We start from the raw sequence: 12,054 nt of genomic DNA on the forward strand, positions 1-12,054 counted from the left end.
GAAGTGCTTAGCCACACCTAAGAAAACATGGGGAACAATAATCTGAGAACAGAAAATCAAAAAAGGGAAGGAAATGGAGCATAATAAGAAAATAGTGGAAATCATCAAACCTTGCTCATTGATGTCTCTCAACACCAACATGACCCTCCCCCAACACACATGCAAAAGACACAGAACAGCAGAATGTTTGCAAAATTAGGATCCATTTTTCTGCTCCATTTAAGAAATGTACCTTAATAGCAAACATAGATAGGACTTTAGGGTAAAAGGATGTAAAGAGTTATTCCTGTGTGAGAAACAAGCTATTGTAGCCATTTTAATATCAGACTGAATAGACTTCAAACCATAACTAATCAAAAAAGATAGAAAAAGTTACTACATTCTTATTAAAGGAAAATTTCAAATGAGGATATTGAAATTCTTAATATCTATGCACCAAACACAAGGGCACCCAAGTTCATTAAAAAGTGTACCCTACTACAATTTAAATCATGTATTGACCCTCATACAGTAATAGGGAGTGACTTCAATATTCTACTTTCATGAACAGACAAAATCCAGACAAAAACTAAACAGAGAAATTCTACAGCTAAGTGATGTCATAAACCAAAGGGACCTAAAATATATTTACAAAGCATTTCATTCAAGCACAAAAGAATATGCACTCTTAATCCCACATAGAACATTATGGAAAATTGACCATGTACATTAGAAAGCAAGTCTAAACAAATACAACAATATTGAAGTAACACCCTGAATTATATCTGACCATCTTGAATTAAAGCTGGATATCAACAACAGAAACGACAGACAGCTTACAAGCTCATGGAAACCAAACAATTTTCTACTGAATGAAAAATGGGTCAAGACAGAAATTAGGAAACAAATTAAAAACTTTTAAATAATTGAGTTAAAATGAAAACACAGCATACTCAAACTTGTGGAAGACAACAAAAACGGTGCTCAGAGAAAAGTTTGTAGTATTAAGGGCCTACATAAAAAATAAAAAATTAGGAGAGATATATTAGCAACTTAAAACCACCCCTGCAATCTCTAGAACATAAAGAAGAAATAACACAGAAAAACAGTAGAGGCAAGAAATAATTAAACTCGGGACTGAAATCAATAAGATAGAAACAAACAAAAAATCAATACAAGGAATCAATGAAACAAAGGGTTGGTTCTTTGAAAACATCAATAAGATTGACAAACTCTTAGACAAATGAACTAAAACATGGGTCAAGAAGACCCAAATTAACAAAACTAAAGATGAAAAGGGGCCAACAACAAAAAAAAAGACATTAGAGAAATCCAGAGAATCTTATGGACAAAGTTAAGAAACATACTCCAAAAAATTGTATTGTCTCAAAGAAATAGATACTTTTCTTGATATATACAACCTATCAAGGTTAAAACAAGATCAGATAAGCAATTTAAACAGACCTATGATCTCTAGTGAAATAAAAGCAATAAATACAATTCTATAAACTGAAAGAAGCAAAACAACAACAACAAAAAACTAGCAAAAGCCCAAGCCCAGGGCCAGATTGCTTTAGAATAGATTTCGACCATACATTCATAGAAGAGTTAAGGCCAATATTTTTCAAGCTATGCCTAAAAATAAAAGAAAGGAACACTGCCTTTTTATCTTTATTTTTCATCTTGCAGGACCATAAGACCATATATACTGAATTTCATAGGAGAGAAAGTGGAAAATAATCTTGAACCCATCTTTGTGAATAGAACACCAATAGCCTATACACTAAGAACAACAATCAATAAATATGGGGCTTCATGAAACTGAAAAGCTTCTTACAGCAAAGGACAACAACATCCAGGAAATGTGGCAAGCTACAGAATGGGAACAGATTTTACCAAGTATGCATCAGATAGAGGGCTAAACCAAAATACAACCACAGCAAAACTGCACATCAAAAAACAATTAACCCAATTAAAAATGAGGTACAGATCTAAACATAGAATTCTCAAAAGATGAAATTCAAATGACTGAGAAACATTTAAAGAAATGATCAATTTCCTTAGTCATCAGGGAAATGCGAATCAAAGCTATTTTGAGATTTCATCTTCTACCAATCAGAATGGATAGGGTCAATAAAACAAAATATAGTTAATGCTGACAAGGATGTGGAATAAGAGGAACACTCATTCATTGATGGTGATAATAGAGACATCTGAGAACACAGGAGCTGCCTTCCCTTTTATGTCATTATTATTATTATTATTATTATTATTATTATTATTATTATTATTATTATTATTAGTTTTTCAAGACAGGGTTTCTCTGTGTAGCTTTGGAGCTTATCCTGGCACTCAATCTGTAGACTAGGCTGGCCTTGAACTCACAGAGATCGGCCTGCCTCTGCCTCCTGAATACTGGGATTAAATGCATTTGCCACCAACGCCTGGCTTATGTTATTATTTAAACCTTGTGCATGTTTCACAGTAATCTGAACCATCACATGTTCATGAGAACTCATCTACTCTCACATACTCAAGAATACTGTGATGCTTGACACTTGCATCTTTCTCTCCATTCAGTAGTTACCTAGATTTTTCCCATCAAACAAGTATCCTTGCCCCCCACCTCCACCACGGGGAAAAACAACAACAACAACAACAACAACAACAAAAACCAGTATCCTCATCACCTCTTTACTGTTCTGCAATCCTTTCCTTCAGATGGTCTATTTTTCTGCTCTTCTATGCAGATAAATTCATCAAAGCACAATTTATTCTACCGTTTTTTGCTTCCTCTCCTTTCATTTTAATTTGGCTTTAGTCAAGAATATTTTATATCTCATCTGTAAAATTCTAATCCATTGAATCATTTTTCTCCAAGTCACAAATAACCACCAAATGGCATAGCCAGATACAATCTACTCTAATCCGTGATACTAAACCACTAAACTATTATCAAAATTTGGATAAAATGATCGTCTATTTTTTCCTTTAATAATATATTTGGCCCCAGCATTGATCTATAGGCTCTTTTTATTCCTCACTGTTTCTACAAGAATCTCTTGCTGGTTAGTTACTATTTTCCTCAAATTTTCGCCAATAGATTGCTGTATGGCTCAAGTTGTGAATTTTATTTCTATCTATTCTTAGACTGGATTATTTTGTTTCATAAAGTTAATATATATATATATATATATATATATATATATTTATAAGAAATCAGTATATATAAGCTAGATTGCTTTAATATCTGACTTACTGTAGCCTAACTTTCCAAAAGATTCATTTGAGTATAAAATAATATAATAATCTGCAAGTTTAAAACCAAAGTCCTAGCTGGGCGTTGATGGCACACGCTTTAATCCCAGCATTTGGGAGGCAGAGGCAGATGGATCTCTGTGAGTTCGAGACCAGCCTGGTCTACAAGAGCTAGTTCCAGGACAGGCTCCAAAGCCACAGAGAAACACTGTCTCGAAAAACCAAAAAAAAAAAAAAAAAAAAAAAGTCCCGAGTTTCTATGTCTTGTCTTCATTATACTACATGAGAAATACAGTATATTTGACTTCTTAGACCCAAAGACTGTTAAGTATCTGACTTCCTCCCTTTTCCTCATGGTCCAACTTGCCACGAATCAGGCTCCTTGTCCTGTTGCTACTAAAGTGGGCTATGCCACCTAATTTCTCCCAATCAAATGAAATGGAATCTATCTACTTTCTACAACTTCTTTGTCCTCATATTTTGTTTGACACTGAGTATTTTCAATAGAACATCCAGACAGAAACCGCAATCATCAAACCATCACTCAAACAAGTTAAAAGCTTTCCTTCATATCAACAATAAAAGCCCAGTTTGGTATTCCTGCTGTCTGCTTGCTCCTGTGACTCCCTTTGGCTCACTCTACTTTATCCACACTTACATCATTTGTTGATCACATACACATTCTCTTCAATATTCTTGCTATTTATTGTATTGGCTTTAATTGTTACATGGTAAATACTTGCAAACTGAAGAAATAAATTAAAGCAAATGGTATTTATGTCAGTAAATTTTTACAAATTTGGGGCATACCAAAGACACAAACAAAATCTCCATCTTTACAATGACATCTGTCTAGATATATTGAATATCAAACTTTGATAACATATTTTAACAGAAAGTTGTTTTATAAACTTAGGCAGATGCGAGGTTTTATTAATTAATTATTTCTATACTATCTCCTATTTATTTCCATAATTTTAGTATTTAAAATAGAAATATGTAATTGAATTTTTAAGATACATTATTAATTTTACCTGACTTACATTTAAACTTTTTCATAATTCATTGAGAATTTCATGCATGAGAACTATAATTACATCAGTTACCTCTCTCTTCTCTCAACCTCTATGCATACCTGTTCCCCTCCATATTAAATTCATGACAATTTCTTTAATTGTTATTTGTACACACACACACACACACACACACACACACACACACACACACACACACACATATATATTCTAACATTTATACAACATAAGTCTTTTTAGTTTTGGTTTTATATATATGATTTTATGGCTGACTACTTAGGATGGGATAGCCTACCATAGGCTCATTCTTAGAGAAGATTGGTTCTCTGTGTCTCAGTAGTCAGTCATTGCCTGTAAGTAGCTCTTTATCTATGGGTAGGCTTTGTGAGATCTCCTGCATTCATGCTGGCATATCAATTGGTCTTGTTATTGTTCAGATACTGATTAAACAACAAAGGTTTCACTATAGAGACAACATTATATCATAGAAGACACCTTGGTCCCATGTCTTTTATAATATTTTTACACCCCCTTTGCCATATTCCTTAAGTCTTGGGTATGGAGGTTGTTTTGTAGATATATTGGTTTGAGCTGAGACCCTCAGCATTCGTTATTCTCTGGCACTTTGCTCACTTGTGGCTTTCTATAATAGTCTCTATCTGTGGCAAAATGAAGCTTCTTTGGTGAGGGGTGAGAGCTATATTTATCTGTAGGTATAAAGGTAAATATTTAGGATGTACACAGAAATTTTATCAAGAGAGTGGAGATAGTGGGTTTTCCTCTAGGGTCCATGACCACAGCAGACATGAATTTCTGGCTAGGCTCATAGTATTTGGCATGAATTACCTCCTACAGAGTAGAATTTAAGTTTCATTTAATGATTATTGATTACTACTAAGATATAAGTGCCATTATTATTTTGTCATGCTGGTCATTATTATTTGGAATATTTGTAGTTGTTAAATGCTTTTCTTCCTTGACAGCTTACATAGCACTTTCAAATGCTTTGAGATCTAGTTCTTGAGGAGACTTCCAGTTCAGTATCACTTCAATTCTTCCAACTTCTGTATCTGAAGTACACAACTACGAAGCCTCAGTGATTGATTTCTACTTTTAAGTTCTAGGAGACAACCAAAGGCAATGGCAATAGCCTGTATTGTTAGATGTGAATTTTAATTGTGCTATCTTCTTGACCTAACTGTCATAAGCAACAAAAAAACCTATCTGTAACACGAATTATAAAAACCCAGAGACAGATATTGGGGTTCAAGCTTAAGATCAGAGAAGCAAAGCAGCCAAGCCACCAGAGAGCTCTTACCTCTACCAAGACTGGGGCAATCCTGTCCTTAGCATGGTTGGAGACTAATTGCCTATTTTGTCTTATATACCTCTCTAGAGCAAGAAATAATCTGTACACCATCACTGCTCAACTTTTATTATGGCTGCTGGTATTAAATGTGTGTATCACCACTGTCTGGCCTCTATGGCTGTGGCTACCTTTGCAATCTGGTCTCCAGACAAGGTTTATTAGATAGTAAAAAATATTTCAACACACCTATATGTATAAAATTTTAATAAGAAATATGCCTTTAAAAGTAATATTTTAAATTGCATATATTATTTGAAATTTTGAATTAAATATAAAGATTTTCAATTACTAGTGCAATGTTAGGACATAAACTAAACAATATTTTCTTCTTTAACTTTTACTGAAAGTCAATAATCCATCATATGTATATTTCATCGTGCATTTATTTTCATTGTTATTTCATTGTGCATTCATCTCTGATTCCATATCACCAGCTGAGAAGAATAAATTGTACCTCAGTATGAAAGAGTTACATTCCTTCTCACTTTGTTTCAACTCTGTTTTCCCTGCTGACTGTTGAAGTCCTTCATGACTGATGATATGAAGCCAAACATGGCATCATTGAGAGAATTTACAAAGAAGCCAGCTGATAACAATGTACAAATAAACAACTACAAAGACTCAGCATTCGAGAAGATTTGCAAAGCTTGCTTGGGAGAGCTTCTTAAGGTGAGCAATGCCAATTGTCTGCTTAAGCTTTCTGTCATCAGACAGCAAATATTCATTTGCAGGGCTTTATTGAATTTAATACACTGTCAAATATTGTATTTGTCACTGATGTCTTGATTTCATGTGATTTGATGATTTTCCCAAATTGGGTCTCCTAGAACCAGAAGGGTAAACTGCTATTATCTTAGAAGAATAGCAAATTTAATTATTTATGCATTGCAAAGCACACACACACACACACACACACACACACACACACACACACACACACACACACACGCACAATCCCCCAATAGTTAGAGGTTGAATAACCCTTGATGTGTTATTAACAATAAGGAATTTTAGATTGCTAGGATGGCCAATCAAAATAGATACACATTTTCAAAGTTAATTTTTGTGTACCCAAACAAATTCCAAGTTCAATTCTCTGAATTTCTTAAATATGAAGCATTAATTTCTTCTTTCACTTCTAGCATCATTATCCTTGTTAGGAAGATTAAATTTTTTCTAATCAATGAACACCTGACAAAGAAAAACATTAATAATTTACAGGAACAGATTTTTCTCCTTTATGTATGTTCTCTCAATTTTAAGTTCATTCAATTCTGCTGGATTTTACACTTTAAAAATAAACTTTACCTTTTTGACTCAAATAAGAACATTCATTTGAAAAGTGTCATCTGAGTATGCTCACTCTTAAAGTGTCAGATGTCCTTCCAGTCATGCCTTTTTGCAAATTGAAATCATCTTCAGTGACTTTATAGTTTTATAGTTTCAATCTATTTAAATCCACCAAAGTTGCAGTTTTCAAAATCACTGGCAGAATTCATGGTCTCTTTTGTATGGTGAAATAGCCAATGTGTTTTCTTTCCACAATGAAGGGATGGTTACCAATTTCTCTGAAACTTAATTGTAGATGATGATCCCTAATGGCATCCAAAACACAATAGAAACCCAAACATCTGAGCTTTTCCTCTACTGCACATAAGTTAAAATCAGAACCATTGAGACTAAAGTCTGGAAGGTATTCAATTTTGAGTTTCTAATCAAAGTTAAAAACTATAAAATGCCTAAGAGTAGAATTGTTGGATCTTGTGGTAGACTGATTCCCATTTTCCCGAGGAACCATCATACTGATATCCAAGGTGGTTGTACGAGTTGGCACTCCCACCAGCAGGGAAAATGTATTCCCCTTTCTCCACATACTCTCCAGCATACTGTCCTTGGTGTTTTTGATTTTAGCCATTCTGATAGAAGCAAGATGGTACATTTCCCAGATGGCTAAGAATGTTGAGCACTTTCTTAAGTGTCTTTCATCCATTTTAAATTCCTCTATTAGGAATTATCTATTTAGTTCTGTACCCCACTTTTTAGTTGGATTATTTGTTGTTTTGGTGACTAGATTCTTGAGTTCTTTATATATTTTGGAAATCAGCCATCTGTCTGATGGCAGGTTGGTAAATAACTTTTTCCATTCTGTGGGCTGCCATTTTGTCTTGTTAACTGTGTCCCTTGACTTACAGAAGCTTCTCAGTTTTAGGAGGTTCCATTTATTAATTATCAATCTCAGTGCCTGTGTTACTGGTGTTATATTCAGGAAGTGGTCTCCTGTACTAATTCATTCAAATATACCTCCTACTTTCTCTTCTAAGAGGTTCAGTGTGACTGGATTTATGTTGAGGTCTTTGATCCTTTGGGACTTAAGTTTGTGCATGGCGATAGATATGGATCTATCTGCAGTCTTTTATATGCCAGCATCCAGTTATGCCACCACTATTTGTTAAAGATGCTTTTTTTCATTGTATAATTTTAGCTTCTTTGTCAAAAATCAGGTGTTCATAGGTGTGTAGGTTAATATCTGGGTTTTCAGTTTGATTCCATTTGTCTACCTGTCTATTTTTGTGCCAATACCAAGTTGTTCTCAGGACTATAGCTCTATAATAGAGCTTGAAGTCAGGGATGTTATGCCTTCGCAAGTTCCTTTTTTGTACAGGGTTGTTTTGGCTCTCCTGGGTCTTTTGTTTTTCCATATAAAGTTGAGTAGAGAAAATGTGGTACATTTACCCAATGGATTACTACTCAGTGGAAAAAAAAAACAATGGAATATTGAAATTCACTGGTAAATGGATTGAACTAGAAGAAACCATCCTAAGTGAGGTAACCCAGTCACAAAAAGACAAACATGGCATATATTCACTCAAATATGGATTTTAGACCTAAAGTAAATGATTACTAGCTTAAAATCCACACTTCCAGAGAAGTTAGGAAAGGGGGAGGAAATAGAGAGAGAGATACATGGTCCCCCAGAGAAGTGGAAAGGGACAACATCTCCTGAGCTAAATGGGAACATGGAGGGAGGGGAGAGTGAATTAGGAGAAAGAGAATGGGAGAAGAGGAGGGGAGAGGAGGACATGAGGGTGCAGGAAGATTGAGTCAGGGGAAGAATAGTGGAGAGTAAGAAAAGTGATACCATAATAGAGAGAGCCATTATGGGTTTAAAGAGAAATCTGGCACTAAGGAAATGCCCAAGGATGACCCCAGCTAACCATCTAAGCAATAGTGGAGAGGCTACCTTAAATGCCCTTCCCCAATGAGATTGATGACTACATTATATGCCATCTTAGAGCCTTCATCCAGTAGCTGATGGAAGCAGAAGCAGACACCCACAACTAAACACTGAACTGAACTCCTGGAATCCAGTTGCAGAGAGGGAGGGGTGCTGAGCAAAGATGTCAAGGCCAAGCTGGAAAACCCCACAGAAATAGCTGACCTGAACAAAGGGGAGTTCATGGACCCCGACTGATTGCTGGGAAATCAGGATAGGATGGATCCAGAAGCCCTGAATGTGGGTGTCAGTTAGGATGCCTGGGCAATCTATGGGGCCTCTGGTAGTGGATCTGTACTTGTCCATATGGGACATGCACCATCTTGCTTCTATCAGAATGGCTAAAATCAAAAACACCAAGGACAGTATGCTGGAGAGTATGTGGAGAAAGGGGAATACATTTTCCCTGCTGGCGGGAGTGCCAACTCGTACAACCACCTTGGATATCAGTATGGTGGTTCCTTGGGAATATGGATCAGTACTTGTCCCTAGTATATGAATGGACTTTGGGAGCCCATTCCACATAGAGGGATACTCTCTCAGCCTAGACACACAGGGAAGGCCTAGCCCCTGCTCCAAATGACATGACAGAGTTCAAAGATCCCTAATGGAAGGCCTCCCTCTCCATGGGGAGCAGAAAGGGGATGAGATAGGGGGTTGGTGGGGAGTAGGAGGACAGGGAAAGAAGAGGGAACTGGGATTGAAATGTAATACAAGTTTGCTTCTAATTTAAATAAAAAAGAGAAAAAGAGAAGTAGGCAGAAATACAAAAAAAAGCATAAAATGTTGGGTTCTAACTGAATCAGTCTATGTCTCCGTCGTCTTTCTCTATCCTTTCCTCCCTTTCTCATTTCCCCCTCCCCTCTTTCCCACTCTCTCCCTATAAAGATCTTCAGATATTGAATCTTTTAAGCTTTTTTTTTCTTTTTTGCTACCCACAGATATCCTCATGTGCCCTGTTGTTTAATACCTCAAGTTAGCTTTTCCCTTTCCCACCCAGCTGGGAAAGGGTATATTGAGGACACCAAAGCAGCACACCAGCATTCGTATGAATCCCTGGATAAATGTTTGAGAATTTTATCCTTAGCGGACCTGGAGGCTTGTGCTGAACCGTTTCAAATTGAAAGGCATTTTATTTCTGCGCCCAGCATTTTGTCTCATTTTCCTTCCTCTATGAATGGCACTTCAGACTCCTCCAATCAACAGTATCCTCCTATATGCATATTTAATCTACTTGGGTTAAGTGTGATTGATGTGCATTTCCTATGCTCTGTCTTAATATTGCTGTGTGTTTTTTCTATCAGCAGGATAAATGATAAGATCAAGAGTAGGGAGATAAGAAAAATGTTTGTTAAATTTTATTAAAAGTTCTAACATATGTGCTACAGAATTTTAGGAAACAAATTACTTCTTATTTCATGGGCTTGCTTCAAGGACATACAAGTTTACTTATGAAGTTTGCAGCAGCTGACCACATGCACTCCTGATCCTCTGTGTCCTCATCTATTCAGAGGTAGAAGGGCCCTTTGTAAATTGATTATTTTTCTTTTGTACATTATTTTATTCCCAGCTTCCACTAAAATCTGATTATTAGTCTCTTCTGTAACATGTTGGTGATCATGTGAAGTAGTTATTGTTCATAATTCCAAGTACTCTATTATTGGCATATTAGATTGAATGAATATTAAACATTAGAAAGGTCAATATATAGGAATCAGTGGAATTGAAATCATTAGCTGCGTGGATGGATGAACTACTCTTTGCCAGACTCTAAATATGCAAAGAAGAGACACTACTTGTTGCTACTCTGTAATTGGCCAAGAACAAAAGTGCTAGGCTTGGGTAGCACTTACATGCAGGTTATGGTGAGTGTCCTTTGTTACATCCTTGAAGGACATGCCTGAATTCCTTCTACTCTCTAGAGAGTTGGAAATATGCCAACAGATGCTACAGGGTTCTATTACTACCATCAGAGCACCCTTCTGACACACTCCCTTTCAAAATAGTACATACTCAGAGCACTGAAGGTACTTGGGGTTGAAATGACATCCCCTACTTCTTGATATATTCTGTATAGTAGGTAGAGCAAAGGACAAATGCAGAGAGTCAGGACAAATGCCCTCTCTAGGGAGCAGTTCTGCAATATCATAGGAAGTCTGTGTATAAATGCAGTCAGAAAACTTACAATTTTATTTAGTATTCTCACTGTCCGGCACTATGTAGCAGCTCAAATTAGTTAACTCTAAGGGTTGGATTTTTTTATTGGAATGTTTTCATGTATGTTCACGTTGTGCCTTAAATTCACACACACACACACACACACACACACACACACACACACACACACACACACACTCATGCGTGTGTGCGCGCTCATTGAGAAATAAAGCTTCAGGGTCTCATGTTTTAATTGAAAAGAAATAAACACAAGACACAGAAATCAAGATAAAATGGCATACTTGCATCCAAGTTAACTGCATGTAGACACTAAGTAAAACAGAGAAGGGGGGACCACTGTCACTGTTGTAATTAGTGGTTACTCAATTAACATTCCCCAGAAGTTGTTGAGTGAATTAAGTAGAACAAGTGATCACTAAAGACTTTAAATTGCAGATGTTTGAAATAAAAAAGGTATCCTTTAAAAGGGACCCCATGCATAAATGCTGCCATTCTTTGAAATGGAAATCTGTTATGGTTTCCATATTAGAGCTGTAGTTACTTCCTTTGACTTGAAAACATAGGAGTAAACTCAGCAATGACCTAGTCATTTGTTATCTACAGCATCCACTTAGAAAGCAGGTGTTATTCACATTTTCATAGTTCTTCAGTTTTGTACCGTGTGTTGCAATCATTTACTTCACATAATGATCAGTCTATCCAGAATCTTTCTTTAAAAAAATTCATTAATCAGAAAAGGTCACTGACAAGCCAATTTTGGACAATTCTCAGATACTATTTTACACAAACTCCAGATTATAAGGAAGGCACAGCAAGGATTTGAAGCTTCCTCATAAATGTGCAAAGTCAGAACTGATAGAATTGAATTTGATTTACATTAACGTTTCCATAAAGCCTCACAAGTTGTAAATTTATACACATTGCAAATACTACCTATCATGAGACGCAGAAGAAATGAGTAC

The sequence above is a fragment of the Cricetulus griseus genome, chromosome 2 (genome assembly GCF_003668045.3).
Source record: "Cricetulus griseus strain 17A/GY chromosome 2, alternate assembly CriGri-PICRH-1.0, whole genome shotgun sequence".
NCBI lineage: Eukaryota > Metazoa > Chordata > Mammalia > Rodentia > Cricetidae > Cricetulus > Cricetulus griseus.